The sequence below is a fragment of the Protopterus annectens genome, chromosome 4.part0 (assembly GCF_019279795.1).
Source record: "Protopterus annectens isolate FY-2018-M chromosome 4.part0, PAN1.0, whole genome shotgun sequence".
Lineage (NCBI taxonomy): Eukaryota > Metazoa > Chordata > Ceratodontiformes > Protopteridae > Protopterus > Protopterus annectens.
This window is the reverse complement of record NC_056733.1, coordinates 1,669,622,967-1,669,649,759: the sequence shown is the minus strand read 5'-3', so window position 1 is coordinate 1,669,649,759 and position 26,793 is coordinate 1,669,622,967.

Below are 26,793 nucleotides of genomic sequence, written 5' to 3'. Positions count from 1 at the left end.
AAGGGTCCATACTAGGTCCACTACTCTTCTCTATTTTTATCAACAACCTCCACACTGCTATCCCTAAAGCCACCTGCATTCAATACACAGATGATTCCACTCTCATCTGCTCAGCCACCTCCCCATCCGACTTGCAAATCTTAACCCAAAATACATTTAACACTATTGACAACAGGCTTGTCAACCAACACCTACTTCTGAACACCAATAAAACTAAACTTCTACTCTTCTCTCCCACTAGTAGATCCACCACACTTTCATTCTCTATCACATCTAACAATGGTACCACTATTTCCCCAGATAATCACACCAAACTGCTAGGGGTTATCATAGACAATAATCTCAAATTTGACTTACAGGTCAACAAAACCATACAGAGTAGACCATCAATAAGAAGCTTGTATCACTGTATAGAAACAAGAAATTTTTAACCCCACTGGCTAGGACTGCAATCGCCTGATTACACCTACTCTCTACTCTTTTATATGCCTCACCTGTACTCTCAAACCTCAACAAATCCGAATTAGGTAAGCTGTCCCATAGCTACAATCATATTGCCAGATTCGCCACTGGCTCCACCTATAGAAACCACCACTGTCAGAACCTTAAACAACTAGAGTGGCTAGAATTGCCCAGCTTAATTCAATTCAATCAACTCTTAATAGCGTACAAAAGTTTGTACCACCCTGAGGATATCCCTCACTTAAAAATATTATTAAGCCATATAGCAATCTAAGATCCCTACGATCAGCTGCTAAACTACTGGTCCAAACCCGCAAAGCTAATAACTTCATTGGCAAAACCTGGAATTCATTGCCAAACTATATAACCCTACAATCCTCCAAAAGTCTCTTCAAAAAAAACCTCAAACATTATCTCAAAGTGAATTGGCTATTCCCATGTACCAACCCTGATTAAGTTATAAACTAAAAGCATATTCTTCAATTATCATAACTTGTAACTATATCACCAAGCTTTGCTTCCAATCTGATGTCTCTTACTTTTAATTGCCTGTCCATGAGAATTGTGAGTCCCTACTAGGGAACGCTACTAACCCATTGTATATAATCACTTTGTTTTTATAATTGTTTACGAACCAAGAGCCAACTAGACTGGAAAACAGCAATAAAGGCAGACGCAGTTCCTCCGTTGAAGTCTTTAATAAGATAAACACGACAAAAACACAACTGTAGGCACCACAAGCACACAGTCCAAATAAAAAGTAATAACGATCCTCACTACAAGTAAAACACTCCGATGTTAAGCGCTTTCATCTGCCGATTGCAGACTTCATCAGAACATATTTCAGTGCTACTATCTGTTTCATTTTATAATTGTTTGCTAACGTCTGTGTAATCTATGTAAGTTTGTCTATGTGAAACTTTTCTCCCCAGGCCTCCACTGAAAATGGACATGTATCCAGTCGGACTATCCCGGTAAACAAATGTAAAATAAATAAATAAATAAATAAATAAATAAATAAATAAATATTGTTTACATAAGCTGGCTAATTCTTCTTTTAGCCATGTATCTCCTACTACTATTGAAACAGTGTGTGTGTCTTTAATTCACATTGCTCAGTTTCTGCTTGCAAATCCTTCTGTGTTATGTCTTTGTGTGCCTCAGTATATAAGGAAGTATAATTGCAGAATATAGCAATCTCAGTAAATGCTACTTGTGTCAGTTTGTTTTCTTGCTTCTATTTTCCTTACTGTTGGAATTGGGTGATCCATGTGTTCAGAACTTTCTCGTTTTCTCTAGTGCTTTGTGTTTTTTTTTTCCAACTTACATTTTATTGCATTTTCAGATTTAAATGTTAACAACAATGACAAAAAAAAAACAGTATACAATGAAAGAAAATTAAAAATATTATATAGACATTTAACATAAATCACCTGTATTATCCTGTTGTGACAGAAGAAAAAAGAACTCGTTATCTATTGCATAGTAAATTACATTACCCAACACAATAAGACATTTATCTAAATAAACTGAGGTAATATAAACATAATATTAGGAAACAAAAGGTGACCAGTAGATAATATAAGAAGTAAATTAAACCTTTGAACTCAATTATTTACAACTGTACAAATAGTGCCACTAACAGTTGAGTGATAAACTTTTACTAATCATATGTTATTTTACAATTAATTTTGCTGCTTAGAGGTTTTATTTCAAAGTTATTAGAGAGAGGGTCTTTCATACCAAATAATATGGGTAATTACATAGTTATAGCATAGATATTTATTATTCTAATATGTGGTCTAAGATATTTTTCCATATTTTTAGGAATTGTATTTGTTTCTTTTTATCATTAATCATGAGTTTGTGTGATATTGTGTTCTTATTGCGTGATATTGTGTTCTTATAACCCTAGAAAGTTGCTAGAATAAAAGGTTTTGCATTATTACATATTTTCTGAATGACATTTTGTCTTTATTTAGTATTATTTAGTGACTTCAATATTCAATAATTTACAAGAAAGCCACAAATGTATGAGGAACAGACCAAAAATATGATGCAAAAATCTGAACATTCCATGAAAATTTATACATTTGGGAAGTATGCTTGTGTAGTATAGTGCTTGCACAATTCCCCAATGCAACGGTCTTGCTACATTCCAAAAAAAACACTGATCAGCCAAGTCTCTTAAGCACAAAGCAAATTTATTAGAATAAAGTGCTTTTTGTCCAACAGTATCGTTGGACTTCTTCAGAAAGACAAAACACGTTTAACAATATTCAAACCCCATTTAAATAACCTTCCCTAGGTCACATGGTTAAACAATGAAAGATTTTTAAAGCCATAAATACTTAAAAATATTTAAACTGTTAAAATCAAAAATTTACATCTTAAAAACACTCATACTATCATAGCAGCAACCAGTTATTAGTGTTCCTATATATCAATGCCTTGCAACCATATTAGTTGCGTAAAATTAAATGAATGGAAAATAAAAATGAATAAATCACCTTTTCAACTATCTCTATCGTTTGATATAAACTAAAATGTTATTTACTCATATTTACATACTGATTTTAAATACCATATTAATTAATATGCTTCATCTGTCCAAACTTTTAAGTTTCAATAAATGCATAAGAGAACATTTTTCATTTAAGCCTGGATCCATATAGGCATTCAACCTAATTTGTTGCATTAGTTCCATTTTTTCTAACAATAAATTAAATAGACCATCCTTCATAACTTGGTTAACCTGATCTATCACTTTGAATTTAAACTTGTGAACAGGGTATGCTGATACATGCCTCGCTAGAGCATTTTCTTCGTTATGTTGGGTTATGCTTCTAAGGTGTTCATACATCCTGTCCCTCAGTCTCCAATCTGTCTTACCTATATAGAACGAGAGACAGGCTTGGCATTTAGCCACATACACCACTCCTTTAGAGTTACAATTAAATCTGTTATTACAGTTTAATCTAAAACCATTTATATCAGTCGTAATTCCCAATTCCATTGCATAGCAGTATGGGCGATTACCACAGTGCATAATACCCAAATTCCTTATTTTTGGTTTATTTGTTTCTGTAATAAATTTTTAAAACTCAATCCTTTTCTCCAAACTATTTTGGGCGACATTCCTACTTTTGAAACCAGGATGTTATCATCTTTCAATAGACTCCAATTTTTTACTATTATTTCTTTGTTCGATTATGTGCTTATTGAAACTTAAAAATTTGGACAGATGAAGTATATTAATTAATATGGTATTTAAAATTAGTATGTAAATATGAGTAAATAACATTTTAGTTTATATGAAACGATGGAGATAGTCGAATAGGTGATTTATTCATTTTTATTTTCCATCCATTTAATTTTATGCAACTAATATGGTTGCAAGGCATTGATATATAGGAACATTAATAACTGGTTGCTGCTATGATAGTATGAGTGTTTTTAAGATGTAAATTTTTGATTTTAACAGTTTAAACATATTTAGGTTTATGACTTTAAAAATCGTTCATTGTTTAACCATGTGACCTAGGGAAGGTTATTTAAATGTGGTTTGAATATTTTTAAATGTTTTTCGTCTTTCTGAAGAAGTCCAACAATACTGTTGGATGAAAAGTGCTTTATTCTAATAAATTTGCTTCATGCTTAAGAGACTTGTCAGTTCAGCGTTTTTTTTTTTTGGAATAGTTGTTTTGATATTTGTGGTCTTGCTACAGTGTTTCACGTTTCACTATACAAACCCTCAGCCATGACAGCACAACAGCCAAAAAAAAAAAGATCTGCAATTGTTTCTCTTCTGTATTTCAGAATATGCATTTGTCTGATTCTTCCAATTTTTCTGAAGACTTCGTAAACTGACATGCATGTAGCCCATTTTCTTCGGTTATTATAATTAGCGTTTCATCTGTCAGTTTAAATCCACTTCTCCTAACCATTCATGCATCGAGCCTTAGTCATCATCTAGTTGCTCCTGGAGCTCTTTATACTTCCCTATATAATTGTGGCATCTCCATATTTTCCTCTTATTCTGATCCTATCACTTATATTCAGTCATTTTTTTCTCTTTTGACAAATTTACTTGTTGTGTGGTTCTCAACTACTTCTTTTTTGATTTCTGTTCAGATATCTTTTTGAAATGATTCTGCTAAATTAAGCAAAACATGTTGCCTTAAATTTCTTTTCTTCATTTTTTGGAAATGTATATATATATATTTGAATCTGATGATATCAACAAATGTAAATACAGTCCCTCAATTACAGACTTATAGTCATTTTCAAGGAGGCTCATTATCTCTGTCTGACTGAGAGATGCATTAGTTTTTGTATATGATTTGGTAAGCATTAAGTATTTTTCCTGCATTTGTATTCATGTAATCCAATGATTTATTGGGCCAATCACACCAAAAGTGTAAGTTAGAACAGGTAGAAAAAGCTGATTTATAGCTTAAATTTATTCCTAGATGTCAGAACATTTTTACATTAGCCTTAGTCTTCTGAAATATCCTTTACTAAGTTTTATTCTCATATGTTTGTGTTTTAATTGTACACATCCTCCTGTTCAAGTTTCTGTATATTACATTCCTGTCTTAGGTTGATAGTTTCTTGGTGCTGCAGTATTCCTGATATAAATATTGCTTTTGCACTTTGATTAAGACCAAATATCATTCTTATATCATCTGATAATACAGTTTTAAATCACCTACAAAATAGGAGGTCTGATGTCTTTGAATGACACTGGTTTCTGGAAGTAAAATCATAGTGTATTAAGTAAATAGCTGAACTTGTTAGCTGGAAGACAAAGCAGCAGTGGTGAAAAAGAATCACCCTGGAATATCACCTTTTAATTTTTATCCCTAGGATAATAATTTGCCTTTGATCATGAGTTAACTGTAAAGACATTTGCTACTGTTTCCTAATCACCACAATGTAATTGATCAATCTATGGTCTATCTTATATAACTGTAAACATTCCATAATCCATAAATGCTGGATGCTGTCAAATGCTTCCCCATTTTACAGCTCTCTGTTATAGCTTTGTTAAGAATAGATGATCCTTTGTTTCATATGACTTTCTTTTATTACCTTTTTGTTCTAGAACCATGGCTGATTTTTTTGTAAGTGATGCTACACTTTATCCATATCAGTTCTAGTACATAGTTTACTTGAAACATAATTTATTCGTCTGTAGCTCTTCGAATGACTTGCAGGTTCAGTCTTAAGTAGGAGTGTGTTTCTCTTTTTAGTACTGTTAAACAGGTCGGTGTGTTTTAGAGATGTATATTTACATTTTTTTTTACTCAAAGCTAATTTTTATGCAAATAATGTTAACACTTTAACCAGATGCTGGATAGTGCATCCAGATCTGGGGTATTCTGTTTATGAGCTGTTCTAATTTTGTCTCAGTTTTTATGACTCTTACCTTGTACAATTTCATATCCTCTACACTACAGGTGCTTACTGCTTCTTTAAACTCTTTTGATGATTCAGCATCTTTGTTATTTTCAACAGGGTGTTCATAAATACTATTAAAATGTACTAATTTCTTCTTTTTTAGGTGATGTTACTATCACTTTTATTTGTTCCCCAAATTCTCTACAAAATCTTTTTTGAGGTCATAAATAAATTGCATGTTTTACACATTTCCTGTATATTTGTCCATGTCTTTTTAGTTGTCCTGCTTCTGCTGATATTTCCAGTTTAGAATTGGATACAGTGCATGATAATTCTTGAATTATTTTGATGTTTTGTGTTGCCTTTACCATATCTTTCTAAGAATTTTTGATGATCTGTTCCCTTCACTATATTATGCTAATAGCATTATTTCTTGTGTTAGTTGATTCATTTTTTTTGTTCACTGTTTCAGTAGTGGCATTCCTTTCCTCTCCTTTATTACTCTGAATTTAGGTGTCAGCACTTTATCTTCTCTTAGTTCAGCTGCAAAGTAGTATACTGTTTATTTTTCATAATAACATGAATACTTTTTAATAGTCCTAATTACTATGCTCATCTGTTGTATCAATTCTCTAACATGTTTGGTTTTGTTCACTTTCTATAGTCATGGCCAGGGACTCATTTGTGCCTGTGATCACATATAAACTAACCCTGTTTACCATGGGTGTGCAAACAGTCCTGATGCTCATTAACAATGAATGTGACCAGGCAATTTTTCATTATGTTCAGCTCAAGAAAGATCCTTATTGTGGCCACAGCAGGGACCCATTGGATGATTGTGTAAGGCTATGGTACAGCTGAAAGGAGGTAAAAGCAGCAGTAGTGCTCAGCTATTGAACATGGGCCTAAAGGGTTCATTATATGATCCAGAGCACACAGTTGGAGGAAATGTAGCCACCCTACATGGTCATGCGGCTTGTGTGCAGATCTATTGTTAAGAATCTTTTATTAATTTAATGTATTTACAATATATACAAAGAAAGGAAAAATGTCAGTGTCACATATTGTTATACATTGATAGTAATAATTGAATAACCAAGGCAATCTTATGCAATTATCACATCAAGAGTCTTGGTATTTCAGTAGCAATAGTTCTAGATTATTCCAACCACTAAAAGTCTTAATATAATTGATCTTATTTTGATCACTTTTTTTACAGTTTTACATAGGATTAATATTAAATTTAAACATTCTTTGAATATAGGAACTAAGTTCAAATTCCAGTTTTTGTAATACATTTTCCAGCAACTGCCAAGAGAGTGCAAAACATGTTTTGCTCTTTGGCTTTTACAGACACAGGAAGTGGAACATTCATTAGTATTACTGATCAAGTTAAAGAACAATTATCAGGCCATAACCCCCTAAAAATACATCTCATTCCAAAATACATTTAATTTTTCACATTCCATAAACATGTGTATCCAATTGTTTTTTATATATTTCCTCCCCCTATAGATACACCCCTGAGTGTTTCTTCAGAACCCCCTTCACAAGACCCTTCAGTGCGTGATTGGTCTGTGTCTTTCCCTTTACCCATTTGCAGAGATTCTAAGTACATTAAAGATATTATTTCTGCTAATTGGGGCATACTAGCTAATAGCCAGGAGGTCTTTAACAGATTAGGTGATTCACCAGTGTTTTCACATAAAAAAACAAAACCCTTGAGAGCTTCCTTTGAGAATAGACACTCTCCTTTTTCAACTGAAATTGTTTCTTCTCAAGGTCTCATCCCTGGGATGTTCACATGTGGTTCCTGTGTAGCCTGTTCACACATTCATACAGGACACTCTTTTCATAGGTTCATAGGTTCATAGGTTTATACTAGGCTATCTGCCCTAAGGCATTTATAAGCCTAGCCCAAATTTTTGTGGCTTACGCCACCCCTTATATGAAAAAATACTGTGCCCATTAGTTTGTTGTGCCTCTGTGCAGCAGTGACACAGAGATGATTCCCAGGATAAACCTATGATCTCCCATCCACAGGTCAAGATTTCTCTTGAACAGAGTCAGCGAGGTGCTCTGCCTCACATGGATCGGGATTTTATTCCACAGCATAGGGAGTCTCTGAGTGATAAATCTATCCCTCCAGCACGTCCTATTTATATCCATGCTAAGGTTTAAGTCGCTTGCTCTAGTGGTTTTGGTGGATTTGGATTTTTTGAGGTGGAGCATGTCCATTAACATGTATGTCAGACACATGTCACCTCTGAGCAGACGGTATGCAGCTGAATAGAGCTGGAGTTTCTTCAATCTGGCAGCATATGACAGATTTTGGAGTCCCTTTATCCTTTTGGTGAGGAACTTTTGGGGTCTCGCCAATTGCTGCAGATGTCGGGTGAGATACATCCCGAATGGGGCATTGTACTCGATCATTGGTCTGATAAGTGAAGAGTACAGGGGAACAATGACCTCACTAGATCTGGATGTGAATCCCTTCATGATCAGGTGGGCAATGTAGAAGGTCTTTCTAACCACTTTAGCAACGTGAGTGTCAAAAGAAAGGCCACTGTCAACCTGGGTCCCCAGGTCCCTGATAACCTCTTCTGTGCTTAGTGGATTGCCACCTATATGGTAGCTTGGGGTTACCTTGTTTTTCCCGAAGGGTATGACTATACATTTTTGGCGTTTAACTTCAGGCCATGGCTCTGGCACCAGCTATCTGTTTCCGTGAGTCCCTTCTGAAGGATATCCGTGTCCGATGCACTTTCCACTATGGCACCCAGTTTGCAGTCGTCTGCAAACTTTGTCAGCCAAAGTCCTCCCATGTTGGCCTGTACTTCTGAGAAGTAGATGCCGAACAATAGGGGGCCAAGGACCGAGCCCTGTGGGACACCACTTGTGACCGGCTTGGAGTCTGACATAGCGCAAGCAACTCTAACCCTGTGGGTTCTGTCCTTAAGCCAGTTTGCAACCCATCTTGTGACATATGGGTTTACATTTAAGCTGGTATGTTTTCTACAATACCTGAGTGGGGTATTGTGTCGAAGGCCTTTGCAAGGTCAAGGAAAGCTGTATGGACTGCCTTTCCCTCATCAATGGCCTTGGTGACTGTTTCGAAGAAGTCGACCAAGTTCAAAAGGCATGATCTGCCCTTGATGAAGCCAAATTGGGTCGGGTCCAATGTCTGCAAGTCCCCTATATCTTTATTTATGAGCTCCATTATGATCCTCTCCATAGCTTTGCAGACTAGACTTGTTAAGCTTATGGGGCGGTAATTACCAGGGTCCGTAGAGGCACCGCCTTTGTGGAGTGGGACCACAGTTGCCGTACGCCACTCCTTGGGCACATATCCTGTGGTAAGGCTGAGATTAAACAGCTGCCATATGTGCAGGTTTAATTCCTCATTTAGCTCGTGTAGCACACAGCCTGGGACACCATCCGGTCCCATTGATGCTGTGTTTTTAGCTTTAGAGAGAGCAGCTTTCACCTGCGCATTTGAGATGTCTGGGAGGCTACACTCTGCTGGGATAGTTATCTCTCCTTTAGGGGGGGAGAGGGGGGTGAAGTTTGCACTGAATCTGTCTGCCAGTATGTTGGCAATGTCTGTGGGTTCAGTGATTTTGTGTCATTTTGGACTAATTCTGAGCATATCTGGGAGTTTCCACCCAGGTTCCTAACATAGCTGAAAAAGGCCTTATGATTGTCCTTTGAATCCATGGCAATTTTTCTCTCAAAATTGGCCTTAGTTGATTTTCAGTTCAAACATAATTGCTACACTATTCGGTTTAACCGTCATTTTGACTGTAAATCAACATGTGTTATTTATGCTGCAGTTTGCAAGTCCTGTCCAGTGTTTTACATTGGTAAAACATTGAGAAGACTGTCTTCAAGAATTAAGGAACACTTGACAGCAATTAGAAATGGAGATATGAGAAATGCCTTAATGAAACACAGTTTATTTGCCCTAATTTTATAGATTTCAAATTTTTCATTTTACAGGGACTGGACAATTTCTTTGGTGATGTCAACACTTTATTAGAGGTTAAAGAATTAACTTTGCAGCTTAGACTTAATGCAGATGCCGCTCAAGGTTTGAATGGGAACCTGAATATTAAGTGTGCTTTGAGATGGCATTGCTAGTTTAACATTGCAAACATTGCCTACCTGTTACTATACTGTTTCTAAGGTCATGGTTTATTTTTTGCCACTCTATATTGATTGACAGTTCAATCTCTTCTTTCTCTGTGCTTGTTTGCCATGTGACATTTAGCTCATTGGAGCACAGTTCTGTTTTTGAACTAGCTGACTGTACATTGGTTTAGAATTTTTACACACCACCCCTTTCATGTTCATTATATGATGTTCCCACTAAAATCTGTTATTTCTGACGAAGTCCCTGACACTTAATAAAGGGATGAAAGCGCTAATCACTGGCTCCGTTTATTTTTTACAATAATTGAAGTTTTTGCTGCATATGTCCCTGTACTCTTCTAGTTGTGGTCCGACAGTTTTTTGTTTTATATACATATATATATATATATATATATATAGAGAGAGAGAGAGAGAGAGATACACACACACACACACACACACACACACACACACACACACACACATACACACACACACACACATGCAAAAATGTTGGGTAATATAACCATTTTAATAAGTACTAACCTATCCTCAAAGATAAAAAAGAACATCAATTCAATTTTAATAAGCGGTAAAACTTCTTCAATTACTTTTTCAAAATTAGTATTAATAATCTTACATTTTGAATTTTTTTTTACACCTAAATATTTTAGTTGTTTTCCTTCCCAATTATATGTATATTTACCTTTAAACTTTCCATCTAGTAATTAATTTAACACTAAAGTTTCAGTTTTATTTTTAATTTTTAGCAGAGATAGTTATTGAAAAATTTCAATTTCTTCATCTATTTCTTTGTTTGAATAACCTAAATCTCCTATAGTTAGCAAAATATCTCCTGCAAAAACCTGTAGTTTATATTGATAATCTCTGTTACTTGAAAATCCATCACTTTATTCATTGCCTCTTCTACAGATAACTAAGGGTTCAATTACTAAAGCAAATTGTAGTGGGGAAAAGGGAACATCCTCACTTTGAGATTTTGTTTAAAGTGAATCCCTGAAAAATGTAAGATCCAATTTTAACATTTATTTGGAGTCTCTGTACAGTTTTTTTAATATTCCAATAAACTGTTCTGGAAATGCAAACACATAGTTTTAATTAAATTAGTTACTATATCTCTTAATCTTGGAGGGGAAATGGAAGTAAATATTTTATAGTCTACATTTCAAAATAAACTAGTGCTACACGAGGAAACTAACTTGTTATCCTTCCATTGTTTAAGTATAGGTGAGTTTACAGAACTTTTCCATGAGAAGGAATTATTTTGTCACCCTGAATTATTCTGAAGATGTCACTCAGTAATTCTAAAATAGTTAATGAAAGAATATATAATTCCATACTTAAGCCATCTAACCTTGGAGTTTTACCAGTTTTCCCATTTTCTAAAGCTTCTTTCACTTATATCAGTGTAATAGGCTTATTCAACAGAGATATTTGTTGGTCATTAAGTTTATTAGTAACATTTTTGTTTAAATAATTGTCACTGTAGTAATAATCGAGATTATGTTTCTATATTTATTAAGATCCTCGTGGAATTTTTAAAAAAAATATTAAGCTTTTCCTCTACATCTGAAGTAAGCTTATTAGTGTGCGGATTTCAAATAGTGTTGATTTGTGTCCTTTTGTTTAGCATCATACTTCTATTAACTAATGTATGTAGATTTTTGGAAAATATCTCATAACTGTGCAATCTTATTTTTTCTAAAGCTATCTCCACTTTATGTGTTAAAACTATTTGATATTGCTTCATTAATTTTAATGATGTCAGTATTACCTAATTTCTTTGCTTTTCTTTCAAAGCTCACTTTTTGTATTTCATCTTGCATTTCTAACAACTCATTATCCCACCCTTTCATTTTATTACTATACCATTTTCCCATTTTGTATTTCTAGCAACTTCTTATCCCACTCTTTCATCATACTACAAGCCATTTCCCAATCTAGCTTTAATATGCTTTTTAAGGAGTCCCACAGTACTAATCAGACAATTATTACTCAAAGATAAAAATACTCAATATGCTGCTTAAGGTAACACCTAAATTATTTTCATCTCATCATATATACTGTGATTCTATAAATAATCTGAAATGTCCTTATATCTATTACTATATTAATATTTAGTGCATCATGATCAGATAAAGGACAAGGAATAGTTTTAAAATAATTCATTTTATTAAGAAAATCTATAGAGGCATATGTCCTATTAATTCTAGTTTTTCCCATGTGCATAAGAATAATGAGTAAAGAACAATTACTTATCTTCTGCTCTTACTAGTAAATCACCTAAGTTATTATTACTAATCCATCTATTCAGTACTTTAGCTGCGACGGTATTTTAACTTCCTTCTGCTAAAATTAAACTACCTTCCAATGACTTTTTGTAAGCTTAAGTGATCTTTACCCACTATTGCACTTATTCCAGTCACCCAGCAATTATATTTAATTATTACAAATCTATGCATTCTTTTTGGATCATTAATGGATTCCATGACCTTAGGTATTACAGTAGATTTTCTCCAAATTAATGGATAATAGATTAAAACTACCCATACTGTGTATTTAAAAGATTTATTTTAAAAGATAATATGACTTATTTATCCACCATATTAATTTAATACATATGACTCTACTGTATTCCTCAAACAATCCCTGGGATTCATGAAGTTTGTGCCAAACGCAGGACTAGCGTTGGTGTTCCAACACCAAATATGGCCGGTGAGCGATCTAGGTACGAGCTGTTTTTACTGCCTAGCTGCGTATGCTACGCCAACACAGCTCCTGGCTCCTGTATGATAATCACCCCATTTGCAGCAGTGTAGCATGCAAATTAAGGTATTTAGCAATCCAGGAAGTGGTGCAGGCATAGCATAAGCATGCAGATATGTAAACCATAAAAAACGGTTTACATTACTGCAAACATAAAATCGGACCCATATCAGCTGGCTAAACCCATGCATTATAATGTTAATATATGCCAATGGCTAAATATATAGCCTTTGGCATAAAAAACATGTACAAAATGTTCTTTTTTTTTGTGCTACCGCGAAGTTTAAGCATAGGGCAGCAGCGTGCAAATGGGATTGTAAGAAAAATAGAAAATAAAATAAAGGTGTATTCTAACACAGTTTATGTTTTCCCCATAATAGTCAATGGCAGGCATGTTAAACTACACCATGGTGCAGGGGTTGCTAAGGGGTTGTGCAGTGTTATGCATGGTTTCTAGGAATTAGTAGGCAATCCTATGCAAATGAGAGGAGCAAAACTGAATCAAACATTCCCCCCTGGTGCAAGGATGCACCTCACAGCATAGTATTATAACACCTAGATGTGACCATGAAATAAAGATCACAACAAGAGAGAGATGTGTCATCTTTACTGTAAGCACATTGGAGCATTGCTAACCCAGTTTGCACGTAGCTAAGCTAAGCTGAAGGAAAGGGGTGTGTTGAACTGGCTTTAGCTTTGCTTAGCTGAGAGCACACAAGGTAACCGAGTATGCATGTGAACGAGATTAAAACGCACTTAAACCTGGTAAACGGGTTTGTGTGGCGCGCACTGGAGCTGAAACAGGAAGGATATAGGAAAAAAAATAAAGGAAATGCTGCAGCAGGGCAATTGGGGTGCAAATGAGTAATTAACACCTAGGAACCTACAGTGGCCATTGACAACAGCTAACAAGGCTGCTAGCAGCTACCTGCAGAACAGGAAAAGAGAGGATCTCTACTGCAGAGAAAACAGTAACGTGTCACAGTAGAACAAAGCAGAATTGCATTATGTCAGCTGCATAACACATTTTGCAACACATGACTGGGTAGGGAAAGTACAAAACAAGAAAGCTGGCAGGTGGATGCAAGCCTGACAATGGGAGGGGATCCAGGTTTAAAAGGGAATTAAAGGGCAACAGATTAATCAAGACAGGCAAGCATAACTCCACACTACAGACCTCAAACTTGCAGTACTCACTGTAAAACCCATAATTAAGATACCTTGCATCTGGAATTGTGCATACACAGCCAATGACACCAGCAGCATCTATAGCACAATAGTATAAAGTGTGAAAGCACCTCACACACACTTGTGTATTCCTATACACTCTGCACCATTGGTGTATTCATACGGGGAAGTTTTAATATGTACATGTTAGGGGCTGCCATAGCTTTGCTCCACCAGCATGTGTTGGAGACTTAAGGTGGTGTGGAGGATGATGCTAACAACCACCTCAGTCACCAGAGGAGGAGAAGAGTGTTCAGACCAAGGGTAACCTACCAGGGGCTACATAATCTGGAGATAGTAGAGCATTACAGGGTGAACAGGGACACCCTACAGCAAGTTGTGGAGCTGTGCCGGCCACACCTCAGAGCCAGAACAAACAGAGGGGAACCCATCCCAGTGGATACGAAGGTATGTGTAAGCTTGAGAATACTAGCCACAGGTACCTTTCAAAGGCCAACTGGGGATATCTTGGGGATCTCACAGACATCAGCAACCAGGGTACTCCACCAGTTCCTGGATGTCATGTTACCATATGCCAATGAGCACATATACTTCCTCCGAATGTAGGAGGAGTTGGTCAGCAATATGCATCTCTTCCACCATGTGGCAGAATACCAGGAGGTACTGGGTGCAATAGACTGCATGCACATACACATCGAGTCACCACCCAGTGAGCAGGGTAGGCACTACATAAACCGCAAGGGATACCCCTCCTTCAACTGCCAGGTTGTGTGCAATGCCCAGGGCATTATCATGGATGTGTGCGCTGGCAGCCCTGGAAGCTATCACGAATCCCACATCTGGCATGCCTCACAGCTGTATCAGGTACTTGCCAGTGGGGACATTGCATATGGCCACCAGGTGGGGGATGCTGGCTATGCACTGGAACAGTGGATGATGACACCCATCAGAAATGCACACACACACACATGCAAGAATGCCATAATGAGGCACACGCACAAACAAGAATCATCATAGAGCATGTGTTTGGGATGCTTAAATCATGGTTCCATTGCTTGGACATATCCGGTGGAGCCTTGCAGTACGCTCCAGCCACGTGTGCCCACATCTTCATAGTATGTACCATGCTACACAATATGATCCTGCGGAAACAGCTGCAGCAGGAACAGCATGGGGCAGGGCCACACAGCTCCCCACTATTGCCAAGGCCTGCACAGGCACAGAGTGACTCGGAGGAGGAACAACCTAAGCCTGCCCCAGTTGGCAGAAGGAGGCATGCTCAGTATGCCCTGGCCTTGGCAAAGAGGCAAAACATAGGACATGCACTGAGACAATAGGGACCCAGGGAATGACACCTCTCTCCAACTCGCACATACAGTAAAAGGTATGCCAAACATGACACTACCTGTGCTTAACCATGTATAGGGAGTGTACTATGTGCATCCAACATGGGCAGCCCTGCAGCACCACCCTCAATTCTGGGACACCCACAAGGTAAGTGACTTACACATGCCAGTTGGGGGGGGTCACATACCCAACAACAGTCACGGCCAGCAGGATAGGTGTAGACAAACACAAAGAAATGCTGTACAATGGCCTCTGAATGAGTCCTATGGGTAACCCCATGCCCAGGCCTAAACAGATGGACTACAGCAGGCCAGGAATTTGGATGTAAGATGTGAAAGCTGGGAAGTCAGAAACCAATATGTAGGTAATTAAAGGTAGGATCTGTAGTACACTAGTATGCCTCTAGCCAGCACAATAGGTATGACTACAGACTGAAATGGAGTACTCGACATGCCAGTACAGTTGTAGCAAATGTGTACAGCTGTCGGGTGTGCCCCCATTCTACATATACTTATAGTAACAGTCAGGTGTGCCCCCCCACTCCTGTGTAGAAATGTAGAATCAGTCAGGTGCCCCCCACTATGCAGAAATGTAAGAACAGTCAATGCCAAATGACCGATGCATACCCTGTAGACACAGCACATTACCTGTTGGTGTACAACACAAAGGTCAGTACTGCAGTACAAACTACCTGGACTTGATCCACACATGCAATACAGATAACCATACTGGGCATGCTCACACATTTAGATGAAGGCAATGTCAGTCAACAACATACTGAAAGGTCATACTGGGCATGCTCACGCACTTAAACACATGAAGTCCATGTCTGCAAACAACAGTGGACCTGACAAATCTGGCAGTCGCAGTTGTTAGTCCAGGCACAAGTCAGTATGCACCTGACCCTAACTTGCACACACAATGGATAGGAATACAGAGATATATGTAAGGACAGCACACTATAATAAGACAAAGGTAGATTGAAATAGATGTGTGGAAGAGGGTGAGAGTGACAAGGAGCCATCTGGGCCTGTCCCACTCAGCACACAGCCAAAGGGCCCCAAACACATGAGGTGCAGATGTCACTCACTGCAGATACTAGCCACCAGTATCTGTCAGCATGACAGACTATTGTGGTGCACGTGTCAGCTGTGCAACATGACTGTACACAGAAGTGGTCATCTAGTAGCTGTATACACGTACCTGTGAAATATGAGCCTGTGTGTGCCCGCATGTGACATGTCAACCCCTGCATGAGTAGGATATGGGCCATGCATACACCGCCCTACCCGTAGTAGTATTATGACATGCCTGCTGAGGTCATCCAATGTGAAATACACCTCTGGGATAGCTGTAGATCAGTAATCTCCATAGTGCATCTCATAATTGCGTAAGTCTGTAGTGATAAACTAGTTAGGTAGTAGTGCTAACCCCAGACTTGCCAAATGTGTGAGTGCATTTGTGTGTCTGTCCATCTGTCTCTGACTGTGTAGAGAGAAGTGCTTAGTTGGCTACTCACACTCTGTACAATTCATATACTCAACATTGGCAAGGCTGCTGATGTCACTCACCTAGAAATACACCTCTGGAGAAATTATATCCCAGTAATCTCTGTAGCGCATCCTGTAACTGTGTACTCCTATAGTGTGATAAAGTAGTTAGGTAGGTGCTCTAACACAGGACTTGGAAATTGTGTGTGAATCTGTGTGTGTGTACCTAACTGAGTAGAGAAATGCTTTTTAGGCTGCTCACACTCTAGACAATTCACTTACCCAACTTTGTCAAGCTGTTGATGTCATTCACCTAGAAATACACCTCTAGGGAAGTCATAACATAGTAATCTCTGTAGCGCATCCTGTAACTGCATACTCCTGTAGTATGATAAAGTAGTTAGGTAGATGTTCTAACCCCAGACTTGGAAATTGTGTGTGTCTGACTGACTAAGGGAATGCCTTTTAAGGCTGCTCACACTCAGGACAATTCACATACCCAACTTTGGCAAGGCTGCTGATGTCACTCACCTAGAAATATACCTCTGGAGAAGTTATAACCCAGTAATCTCTGTAGCGTGTCCGGTAACTCAGCACTCTTGCAGTGTGATAAAGTAGTTAGGTAGGTGTTCTAACCCCAGACTTGGAAACTTTGTGTGTGTGTCTGACTGAGTAAGGAAATGCTTTTTAGGCTGCTCACACTCCGGACAATTCACATACCCAACCTTGGCAAGGCTGCTGATGTCACTCACCTCAAAATACACCTCTGGGGAATTCATAGCCCAGTAAACTTCATATTGCATCCTGTAACTGCGTACTCCTGTAGTCTGATAAAGTAGTTAGGTAGGTGTTCTAACCCCAGACCTAACAACTGTGCTTGTGTGTGTTTGTCTGACTGATTAGAAAGCAATAATTTTTAGGCTGCTCACACTCCGGACAATTCACATACCCAACTTTGGCAAGGCTGCTGATGTCACCCACCTAGAAATAAACCTCTGGGAAGGCTGTAGCTCAGTAATCTCTGTAGAGCATCCTGTAACTATGTACTGCTGTAGTGTGATTTAGAACCATGGTAGGATTCCATCTCCACCCATGGGAGTTCTAGATGTTCTGTGTGTGTTTCAATGTCTGTGTAGGGAGCAATGCATTGTAGGCTAGTCAGCTGCAGTATAGATAAAACACCCTTCTTTGGTAGTCCTGCTGATGTCATTCATTGCGAAATACAAATTTGGGGAAGAAGTATTCCAATAATATCCATGGCATGTATTATAACTGTGTAGTGTAATATACTAGTTAAGTAAGGGGTTCCACTCCCAGGTATGACATTTGTGTGCTTGTATCTCATATCTTGTGTAGAGGTGGGTACGAGTGTGTGACACCTGTGGGCAATGCGGAGGGGGTTTTGCTTATAACTTTTATGGTGGCCCTAATGTCAACCATACAGGGATAACAGATGTAAATTAGCTGAGAGGCTGGGGTGCAAAGCCATACCCATACATGTGGCATCAAGGCCAGCCAGTCACAGTTAGCAATCCTACTATTACCCAGAGCACACACTCAACCCATGTGTCATATGCACACACTAGCCTAGGCAACAGCCAATATGTGGGTAGTACCCTGCATAATGGCCACTGAAAGGAACTATGCAGTGATAGCAGTGGGCTACAGAGGCCATGTTACCCTGCCCATCTTTCCAATATGCACATACATGCAGACAGTGCACCACCACCTTGTTCCCCAATGGACAACTGCACCACCTTTGGTGCCTTCACATGTGACTCACAATGGACATACCATGTGTGACACCATGCCCTGTATGGACAGATGACACTGGCATCAGGGAATGCTGTTAGCATGCTATCAATGTAGGTGCAGGGTTAACCTGATGCCCATTACCAGTTCCTGCCACTGGTGGCCAAGCCTGGCACATCTGATAATAATCTGTGTTCACAACTTGGGCCACACACCCCAAGTACAGTTCCACATGTCACTGTACATGCATGTGTGAAGTGTGCACATCCCAGATACCATCCATGTCGCAGATGTCACTCACTGTTACAAATATGTTCTGAGTGCTCCACAGCAGGTAACCTATGTGGCGCATCCAATAACTGTATCGCACTGTGATAGCACTACATAGTTGTTGGGGGTTTGATAGCCTATGCTGGTAGGTGCATGACACAAATATGCATCTGCTTTACTCACCCACCCCTCCCTGACATGTATTTGCCTCTGTCTGCTTCCTCCACTCCCTCTCTGGTGGATGTGGAGACCCACACCTGCTATGCTTAGACAGCAGCATGTGTATTTCAAGTAATGCTCATGATCAGCTGATGGCCTCTGCACGAATTGCAGCCCTCCCTTAGCTGATTGCATGTGGAACAGCTGTGGTAACATTCCCATAGCCAATTGCTTGGAAACACACTCCAATACCTGGGACCATCATGGTGTTGGCCCATTTCACTAACTGTGAGCAGGAACTAGATCTGTTGTTTGGCAAACAGCATCTAAGACAGATTGGAGATTTACATCTAACAACATACACTGTGGAAAGAGGCCAAAAAACAGGAAGGGGATGTGCCTGACCTGACTACAGACTGTAAGTGCTGCCATACTGCATTTGGAGTAATGTTGGTTTAACAGTGTTTGTTTGGATATGCTTGTTGTACATGTCACAATACTTGCCATGTCAGTTCCATGTATATGAGGAATCCCTATCTGCAGGGTCATCTGCAGTCTGAGCAGTGTTTTGTCTTTGGTTTCATGTTTTAGCCACTGTGAATCTATCTGTGGAATGCAGAAGCTAGTGTGAGGATTGCAGTCTGTAGAAGGTTAAGGCCATGACAGTTACTGACTCCATATCCCTCATAGGACATATGTTACAACAAACCTCGTTACAATGATAAATGTATGAGGTCATCACAGCAACATGTCGATACTGGCCCTGTGTATGTGCTGTCAGACACACCTCTGTCAACCGTTGCACAGATGATGCGCATGAAATGGCGCATATGTGCTTTACACCATAAATAGTGTCATCATCTCTGCTAAAAGGCAGTGATATATCAGACTGCTACACATGTCATGTACAGTAGGGGTCATATTACATGACATAACCTGGACAATCTGTGGATGTTTGTACAATACTGAGGTCTGTGTAGTGATGATGAATGTCAGCAGTATGTATATTGCTAATATGTATTTTAGCCTGTCTACAGACTGTGGTGGATGTAATTGTTCTAGCTCCCCTTCTATGTGATGGTACATGCTGCCCCACTGTATGGTACCGTTTTGCCATACATGTTTGTATGGCCATACACACACATGTCTCATACCACAGACATCAGACCAAACTGTGTAGCAGCCCAGTATATGTAGGGCATTCTTTGAGTGGCACATATGAGGATGGTGTTGAACAGACAGTCCATATACTGTAATGTTATGCTAGCTTACCATGTGTGGCTGTGGCTGTGTTCACATGGGTTGTGGTTATGCATTGTCATGCAGGTGTATCCTACCCTGCGCTATGATATGGCTGTTGAGCCTGCTATATATGCAGGTATATGTGCATTCCCCATAGGAGATGTAGGCCAGTGTTGAGCCAGTCTGCATGTAGCCTGCACAGTGCATTGTGACATGCCTAGCAGCATAGTGTATTTACCCAGTGAGATATCATGTGCAAATACATGCCAGATGTACTGCTGCCGGGCTTCCCTTAAAGGTCATGTATGTCAGACAGAGCAGTGGGATGCTGTACAGATGTATGTCAATATCTAATGGGTAGTATGTGTCCATGGCACCCCTGTACCAGCATTCATTATGTGTCAGCCCACACAGGAGTGAGTGAATCCAAAACCTATGGTGGCGAATGTATACATGTCATTATGTGTTCTACCCATCTACATAGTTGTCTACATCCATAATGCCAGGCCTGGTACACATGTTGTGCAATAAGGGATTACGTGTAAACCTCTGGACTGTACCGGGTGTGTCCAAAGTTCCACATATTAGTGTGTCCATATTACATGCTAGTGGCTGTAGTCTACAATGAGTTCCTTAGGATATCTGTCACTAGGCAATGGCACATATGTTATGAGCAGATGTCACCTTCCGCACACACCATGTCTGTGAAGACAATCCCAATGACAGTAGCAATAGTCTAGTAATGTACCTGCTATACATAGCTGACATCCCCTTACACAATGACTTTGGGACTATAGGGGCTGGGGTAGGGCTACACACCAAGTCCAAGACATGTGGTGGAAATATATGTACATAGACTTATCCAGATAGCTATATATATATATATATATATATATATATATATATATATATATATATATATATATTATATATATATATATATATATATATATATATATATATATATATATATATATATATATATATATTATATATATATGTTTACACATGTGTACTACTTCCAATTAACACTGTAACACTGTCATGGCAACCACCCACTATAAATCCCTACAGCATGTGGGTGTGGTCCCTTTACATATACTGTGTGATGGACATCCTACCTGTTCGTGGGCATCAGTGTTACAGACAGCAGGTAGCAATACCTCTTACAGGAGTACCTACACACTCAGAGCATCCACATATTTGTAGGAGGAGCAGGAACTACACACAGACTGTGAGTAGAGTTGTATTATGCTTTGCATAGTACTGGTGTTACAGGGTGTGTGTGTGTGTGTGTGTGTATACATACTAGTGTACCTTGGAATGCAGTCTGTCTGCACAGCTCACTACTGTGGGCCTATCCTCTTGATGGACAGAGGAATTCCTATCATGTGTTGTCCATCCACCACACAGGTCCTGTGTCAGATATTACACTGGCAGTGTGTGCATTGCATGCTATCAGTACATGGCTACATCCATTTCCGTGTCTAACCTCAATTGCCTGACTAAGGGTATGTTGTAGACAATCCTGTAACACCAGCACATTGCTTAGTGTATGGCAACCATGTTCCACATATGTGCCTGTGTTCCAGCCTCTGTCCTCCATCTACATACCAAGCTTTGCACATATGTGATGTTATTCTGTAGTGGGCTGTCAGTATATCACACTGCCATTTCTGCCATTAGTCCACTGCTGTTGTATCCCCCACACATACAGTGGGGCTGGGGCCATATATGTGTTGGCATCAGCTACACAATACATGTGTGCCCGTATGCTCTCCAGAGACCAGTGTATATAACAGTGGTATATGGGCCAGTATTATTTTGTGTAGGTGGGGAGCACCATAAATGACCTAGGCTGTTACTAAATGTGGAGGTAGCAGGGCTGGGCTCCCACATGGTAAGTGGATGTACAGTACCGTATACTTCACCTATAGTGACATTACTTACAAGAATTGGGTTACTGCAAGCCTACTGCCCCCTGCCATACAGACTGTCCTGTTTGTCGATGTGTTTGTGATGATGTCAGTTATGCCTTGTTAAGTACCGGTTGCAACCCATTAAACCACAAAACGTTTTTACCTCACTCCTAGTGAGTTTGTATAGAGTGTAGATAGAGGCTGCTGAACTACACACCTGCAGTACATACTGTTTATTGTTTAGTAACCTGTGGGCCAGTCTGTCTTCACTATTGTACAATTTTAAGTGATTGGCCTGGACAGCAACAGTTGTGAACCTTTCCAGACTACTGTAGTAGTGTAACAGTTTCACAGTTACAGTACTCTGTTTATATGGTTGTCAGTATCTGAGAAGCTATATGACATGGCATATAGAACTGTTATAATACACAATTAAAGGATTCCCATGTCTACAAACCTGTGTGTGGTGTCTTTCCTACGGTCTTTCTATGGGAATATGTTTCAGGCAATGATTGACAATTGTATGGGTGGCCCATACAGTGTCCAGTTGGTCAGGTGTTAACAGTAGGCATAGTGGCCATTCCATACTGTGTGCACCTTCTACATATGTATCTTCCTGTACATATATCTGCATGTGTGTATATATAGTCACATGTAGATATATATCTGAGAGTGTTGATGGAGAAGTACAGAGAATGTCAGAAGGAGTTGCATTGTGTTTTTGTAGACTTAGAGAAAGCATATGACAGGATGCCTAGAGAGGAGTTGTGGTATTGCATGAGGAAGTCAGGAGTGTCAGAGAAGTATGTAAGAGTGGTACAGGATATGTATGAGGGTAGTGTGACAGCGGTGAGTTCTGCAGTGGGAGTGATGGATGCGTTTAAGGTGGAGATGGGGGTTACATCAAGGATCAGCTCTGAGCCCTTTCTTATTTGCAATGGTGATGGACAGGTTGACAGACGAGATCAGACAGGAGTCCCTGTGGACTATGATGTTTGCAGATGACATTTTGATCGGTAGTGAGAGTATGGAACAGGTGGAGGAGACCCTGGAGAGATGGAGATATGCTCTAGATAGAAGAGGAATGAAGGTCAGCAGGACTAAGACAGAATATATGTGTGTGAATGAGAGGGAGTATAGAGAAATGGTGAGGATGCAAGGAGTAGAGGTGGCGAAGATGGATGAGTTTAAATACTTGGGGTCAATAGGTCAGAGTAATGGTGAGTGTGGAAGAGAGGTGAAGAAGAGAGTACAGGCAGGATGGAGTGGGTGGAGAAGAGTGTCAGGAGTGATTTGTGACAGACGAGTACCTGTAAGAGTGAAAGGGAAGGTCTACAAGAGGGTAGTGAGACCAGCTATGTTATATGGGTTGGAGACAGTGGCACTGACAAAAAGGCAGGAGTTTGAGCTGGATATGGAAGAGTTAAAGATGTTAAGATTTGCACTGGGTGTGACAAGGGTGGACAGGATTAGGAATAAGTATATTAGAGGGTCAGCCCAGGTTGGAAGGTTTGGAGACAAAGCCAGAGAGGCAAGTTTACGTTGTTTTGGACATGTGCTGAGGAGGGACGCTGAGTATATTGGGAAAAAGATGCTAAGGATGAATCTACCAGGTAACAGAAAAAGAGGAAAGCCTAAGATAAGGTTTATGGATGTGGTGAGAGAGGACATGCAGGTGGTTGGTGTGACAGAGCAAGATGCAGAAGACAGGAAGAAATGGAAACAGGTGATCCACTGTGGCGACCCCTAATGGGAACAGCCAAAAGAAGATGATGATGATGGGAATCATTTAAAATATTTACCAAACAATTGGACATTATCAGAACATAGGTGTCATTACTTACCAGTTGGGGTGGGTATGTTGATTATTACTGGAGATATGGTGGTGGTGGGTGGGGGGGGATGTCAATTACCAACTAGTATATTCCTGTAGTCCACATAACTTTCCTAGTCAGTGCTGTTATCTGTACCTTACAAGTCTTACTACACTACCCTATAGCCTTACTTTGGACAGTGATATGGCTATCGTCATCGTTAGACATGCACTGGTTTTACCTGCAGTATATACCTCTTAACTAGTATACCTGTGGAGGGAATGTTTGTTAACACCAACTAACTGTTTCTACAAATACTCTCAGATTCCGGGTTGATGTTGTGCACATAGCTATCCAACTCTTTTTGCACAGACTCTGGCCATGTGTTGACCACATGCTGGTGTGCCGGGACATATCTAGAATATTGCCCTCTTCCACCTTTAGTGACCTGACACACACATATATATGCTTTCCTACACAGTTATATTATGTAGCACAGTGTGGGTGACAGTGATCAGTGATACTTTATTATTCAAAGAAACTGCAACACTCACAATTCCCTACAATACCAGAGTGAACAGTACCAGTACAGGTTGTAATGGTGTTTATTTCTCAGCACAGTGTTTGTATCAGACGTACCTGTGGGAGCAATGTTTGTTAGCACTACCTGACTGTTGCCACACAAACTTCCAGATTACACATTAGTATTATGCACATACATCTCACTCTGCTAATGTACACACTCTGGTCACAACTTGACAACATGGGAGTGTAGATAGGACATACTTGAAATATTACTCTCCAAACAGTTTTGGGGGTTGCTACAGTGACAGGTGTGTTCTCATAGATATTTGACAATCACTTGTATTCCCTATTTGCTGGCTAAACATCTGGGATCATCCCACTGATTTACCAGGGGGACAGGGGGACAAGCAGCAGATATGGGCCCATATACTGGACATTCTGGCCTCATCTGTACAGTTTTGGGGTATGATTCTGTATGCAGTCTACATCCACTCCCAGGATTCTGACCATGGCTGTGTCTGCTACAACTTAAACACTGTCCATCACAGTTGTGTCTGCTATATAGATATTGCTGTATATATCCTGTGTGCTTTCTGTCTTATTAATCCCCTGTGCATTTGCATTCTGACCTTATATTACGACACTCTTATACATATCTCCTAGACAGTAATAGTTTGTAGGACAGTGTGGGTAACAGTGATGTGTACTACCTCATTATTCAGGGCAACTGCATCAGTCGCAATGCCATACAATACCAATTTAAACAGTACCAGTACAGGGAATCATTCTTGTATTTCTGGGAAGAGTGTTGGTATCTGGCAGATCTGTGGGAGAAATGTTTGTTAGCACTACCTGAATGTTTACACACACAGTACCAAATTCCACATTACTATTATGCACATGCATCTCACTTTGTTACTGTACACATTCTGGCCTTGACAAGTCGGGGTGTAAATGGGACATATGTGGCTTCTTATTCTCCAAAGGTTTTGGGGAGTTGCTAGTGTGCCAGATTTGTTCTCATAGATGTGTGTCAATCAGTTGTATTTCCTGTTTGTTGCCTATAAGTCTGGGGTCATCCCAATGATTTCCTAGGGGGACAGGTGGATAGGCAACATATATGGGCCACTTTACTGGACATATCTTTACAGTTGTGGGGTATTATTCTGTATGCAGACTACTACCACTAGCAGTATTCAAACAATGGCTGTGTGTGCTAAACAAAGAAACTGTTCAGATTTCAGTTGCATGCACTGTTTGGGTTTTGTTGTCTCCATTTTCCCTGTTTTCTATCTGTGTCTCTCAGTTGTGTTAAATGGCCTCTGTGGATTACACCAGTCATATACAGACATTCCTAGACATTCAATTTATGGTGCATGGTGTGGGTAAGAGTGCTTAAAACAACAGTACTATTACATGATTGCAAATCTACATTACCATATGATACAAGAGTATACACATGCAGTCCAGCAGTTAGACCTTTATTGTCAGGCTGTAATGCATTTATTTATATAATACTATATGAGACTCTTCCTGACATATTCTCCAGTGTATGCAGTACATGCCTTGAGCAATACAGGTTTTATACAGGCAATTGATTTATTACTACGTTTGGTTTTATTTCCTATGACAGTAAATGCATGAATATTACTGACCTGCCTCACATTGCAACTTCGCCAAGCTACTGACGTGCACCTCATGATTCGTGGCCTGCTCTACTGCAGCTGTGGGGGACATAAGAGGAATATTTAGCCATACCTATCCATGATATACCTGAGCTGGAAATTATTACACACATAGTGGGGTGATATTTACACACAACTGGAACATCCCCTGTCGCTCTAGCCTCTTGGATCCACTGGTCCAAGAAGTCCCCCTTACGCCACTTCAGGTCAGCATATTGATGCCTTACCTGCTCACTAGTTCCGGGTATGCCAGTCGCACTGGTGAGGTCATGGTGAGACAGTCCCAGGCCTCCTCCTTATATTGGGAGTCCTGTTACTGGCCCTGCAGCAGTCTCAGATCATGGTCTTTGACCAGGAGTCCTGCCATGACTCTGGTCTCCTGGATGCACCAGCTCTGCACCTGAAAGCACATACCTTCTCCCCTTACTGCCATTGAGCCTGCAAGGGGAAGCTACAACCAGTTATGAGATGTATTTCCACCTCTTGGGTTTAAGTAGGGCCGATTTCCTGCACTTTTCCATGATTGGCCAGTTTTGAAAAGGTTAGGCTATGGGCATACCTGCTTACCTAGGGTTGGCATTGTTTAAAGGGGTATAACACTGGGCACATTGAGTTAGCT